Source organism: Arachis ipaensis, chromosome B7 (genome assembly GCF_059453495.1).
Source record: "Arachis ipaensis isolate K30076 ecotype BB chromosome B7, ASM5945349v1, whole genome shotgun sequence".
NCBI classification, from domain to species: domain Eukaryota; kingdom Viridiplantae; phylum Streptophyta; class Magnoliopsida; order Fabales; family Fabaceae; genus Arachis; species Arachis ipaensis.
This window is the reverse complement of record NC_142442.1, coordinates 11,976,986-11,981,476: the sequence shown is the minus strand read 5'-3', so window position 1 is coordinate 11,981,476 and position 4,491 is coordinate 11,976,986.

Genomic DNA, 4,491 nt, shown 5'->3' with positions numbered 1-4,491 from the left:
GATATCAATAAGGTTTTGGAAGAAGACAATGAAACTTTAAAAGACCAACAAAAAAAAGATGATATACATGTTAAGAAAATGTGCTTTAATCTGAATAAAAAGCCATGGTATGGAGATAAAATATCAGATCTTGTAAAATGTGAAGCCCATAGATTCTTGATAAAGTATTTTTCGCCAGGTCAATACGATGTTGAAGAGAAATTTTGATCTTTTATTATAAGAGTTACGTTGATTCCCTTAATTTAATGATTTGGGTTGCAGTTTTACATGTTTATATACTTTGAGTTTCTTGATTTAGGTTTAGTAAGATATAACTTCAAAGAGGAGTAACTTTAATTTATGCTCGTTAGAACTTTATTTTAACTTTATAAATTCAGACTATGACTTTATTTTCTTCTTTTATATTTATGTTTGAATGCAAATTTAAATGACAATAAAGTAAACAAAAAAATCTTATTGGTAAATTTATTCACATGAGTTAACATATGTATCTTATTTAACTTGTAAACCTTTTTACGTAAAACGAATTTAGAAAAAGTGTTACGAGTTTAAGTAACAATGATTTAAACATATGTAGTTTAAAATAGTAGTATTAACTAAATTATACCTAGATGGTTACTATTAAAGAAAATATTGAAATATGTGGTTATACGCATTTTGCGGCAGTTGAAAGAAAACCGCCGCTAAATACAAGGTTGATTGCAATCCATCTCTTAACTCCTAACTGTCGCTAAATACAAGGCTGATTACGGCTTCACTCTTTAAAAGTATGTATTAACTAAACTTATGTTGTTATAATAAACTGTAATAACTATCTCTTATATTTTTCGATTTATTAAAAAAATGATTGCATTTAATTTTTTCTTTAAATATATTATTTTAAATAAATTAAAAAAAAAAACTTTATAGTGATTGAAGCGTGGTGGACAACAGCTATAAAAAGCTTTTTTGGAGGGCAGAGATGAGGGCGAAAGACTAATATGAGTTGGTGGCTTGGCACTGGATTAGGGTTCTTCAGTATCCATGTGATTTTTTTCTTGGCGGGAACCGTACCGTCCAACTTCATATATTTGGTTTATGCAATCAAATCAATTCAAATACATTTAATAAAACCTATACTCTATATGTGCTGTAACCAAAATATATATATATACCATAGTCTATGTCACGTGTACCTAGGTCACGGTATGTGGACCTAACTTGGCCATTTAATACTTGGACACTTAGTAGTAGTTAATAATACAGACATTTTTTCACGGAATTTTGATTCTTGGTAGAATTTAGAAGACTGAGATATTTTGACTATTAATTATTGATTATGAACCTTATTAATAGGTAAATGGTTTTACTAATATTCGCTATATATATATAGGCCGCATAATAAAACTATATTTTAATATGTTGTTTTTTACTTTAATAAATATATTCAAAATTTAAATTTCTTATATTTTTTATAAAAATGTTTTTTAATTTATAATATTTAGTTATGCTTTTAGATTACATGTTAACTAAATCATAAGTAAATTATCTCCTGGTACTAATTTGGTGATATTCAAAATATAAACAGAGAATAAGTTAGCACAGCTGTATTTTCAGGATCCAAAGGAACTTTGTTAGTTGCTGACAGTTCATATTCTAGGGTTTGGTTGTGCACTGTTTTTCCTTAATTGGCTCTTTCTGTTGTCTTTTTAGATGAACTAGTCAATGATTTATTGGACTCACCTGTGGCTCAAATTAACTATGGGACACTGTGAAGTTAGATCTATGTAGTTTGATTCGGATAAAATTACTATAGTCTAATTATTTTCAGACTTCTTAATAAAAATCACAAATTTGATTAATTTGGTTTTATTTAACACAAGTTTTTTCTTTCACAAAGTGAAAATTTGAAATTACTAAAAAGATTAGACATTTATCTGTTATTTGACCAACTAACCCAATATTGATGTTGATCTTTTAAATTAAATTAGGTGTTAATAAATATTTTTTATTTTTGAATATTCAAACACTAACTCATGTTCTGTAGGTTAGTATGAAAATAGTGAAAAACAACAAATAGGACCGGTGGAAGTAGTTGAACAGCATCAATTTGTTTCTTTTGTTTGGTTACTTTTTCTTCTTAATAAAACCGAAGGGAAGGTGTGTTGGATTTGTCTCTATGGAGCAACAAAACAAAGCACCCAACTCCTGTCTCCATTATTAAAAGTCAACTATTGACATTTAATCCTATTCTTTAATTATGTTATACTACACCACCATGCTATATTAAGTAACTAAACCATATATATCTTTGGCATCGCTCTCAATTAATTAATTAATTAATTAATTAATGGCCCCTTTCTTGTTTGTTGGCATTGCAAAGAAGCTCACTCTTCAATCTCCATTTGGCTTTGGTGTTGGTTTCGGAGTTACTAAACAAAAGACATTTATACAAGATAATTAGATAAATGTATTTATTATTATTCTAAAGGATTATGATGTACTATAACAAAGCGGAAGCAATAAATTATTTTTAAAAATCTATTTTGTATTTAAATTTTATTTAAATAATTTAAATTAAGGACAAATGACTTGATTAAACTAAGTACATTTAAAAATGTCCTGAATGTCCAAATAGAAATTTGCAACGTCAAAGTCTCAAACCACGTTTCTATATAAATCGAATTGAATAAATTCGATTTAGCAAAACAGGTAGTAAATCAAATCTAATTGATTCGAATTAGCCACTAAATGAAATTCAATGAAAATCTAATCAAATAAATTCGATTTAGAAATGAACTTAAATCGAACCTAATATTTAGATTCGATTTATATGTGAACGTAAATCGAATGAATTTAATTCGATTTATACATGCAACCAGCGTTAGAGTAAATCGAATGTAATTGTTTCGATTTACAAAGGAGGGAAGTATATAAAAACCAGATGCTATACAAAATTTTGTAGAAGAGTGAGATTCACAATGGCTAGTGATGAGAGTTTTGTAGCTCTTGTGCACTATAGAGGGTCCATTAAGAAGAAAACGCGATCAGGAATTAAGTTCACTGACAAGGACCCGCTGAGTGTTTTTCTCAAACCTTCGACAAGTTTCGCTGAGTTTAAGAGTACTATACTCTAGAGACTAGGACTGCATGGTGTGAAACGGGTGGAGAAGTTGTTCTATCGTATTCCGATCTCCGTGTTATGCGATGATGTGAAGTATGATTCATTCATTATTGGCAGTGACGAAGATATGCAGGTGCTATTTCATTGTCGCCGCCAGTTTCCTGAGGTGAGGACTCCGGAGTTGTTGGCGAAACTTGTGGATGTGGCATCTAGTTCTGAAGGCTTGAACAGGAATATGCACTCCACAGGACATGTAGCCAGCTCTAGTGCATTGCCTGTTGGATCATCGTCAGCAGTACCGGTGTTTGCACCTGAGCCAGACTTAGTGGCTTCACCATCGTTTGCCGTCAATCTGAATCGAAGTTGTGATGCATTAGTTGGCGAGGCTGGACCGTTGGGAGACGGTGATTTCGCGGCTCCCAGCTCTCCTCCGTGTGTTTCGATAATCGGAGAGGTTGCAGCACCCGAAGGGGTTGAAGATGCATTGCAGGATGATGATGATGATGATGATGTGAGCCCGCAACGATTGCTGCGGATGATAGCGAGGAGAAGACTCCACGGATGACTCTACCTGTCGGTGGGGGAGCATCTAGTCCAAGTACTAATCAGTACCCCCCCCCCACTTCTCTGCTCTGGACTTGGATGCCATGGCGCCTCAGGAAGATCCGTCTGTACCTGTTGGCTTCGGGGCGAGAGACTCGCAAAATGCAGGAGGTGTATCTGAGTTTCAGGTCGGCTAGCAGTTTCAGGATAAGGAGGAAGTTGTGCTTAGTGTGAAGACTTATAGCATTTGCCGCGGGGTTGAGTACAAGGTATTGGAGTCGGATCATCGCAAGTACTATGGCAAGTGCAAGGAGTTCGGGAGCGGGTGTGTATGGCTAATACGGGTCAGCCTCCGACAGCGCAAAGGAATTTGGGAGGTAAAACGGTACAATGGTCCTCATACTTGTCTAGCCACATCGATCTCTAGTGACCACAGAAAGTTTGATTATCATGTCATATCGGCTTTCATTATGCCCCTGATCAGAGCTGATGCTACAACGTCGATTAAGGTACTTCAGAATGCTACAGAGGCACACTTCGGGTTCAGACCGACATATAGGAGGGTGTGGATGGCCAAACAGAAGGCTGTGGCACAAATTTACGGAGACTGGGAAAAGAGGCCGAGGCACAGTTAGGCACTGGGCAGCAGTTCAGTCAGCATATGCTTAGGGCGATCGAGGCCAACCTGAAGGCTTCAAGGTGTTTCACCGTGATGCAATACGACAAGGACAACTCAGAGTTTACGATGGCTGAGACCACTCTGACATGGGGATTTTCACTTGGCTCATACAGAGTTTCCCTCAAGGATCAGACATGTGATTGTGGCTATTTCCAGGCACTACATT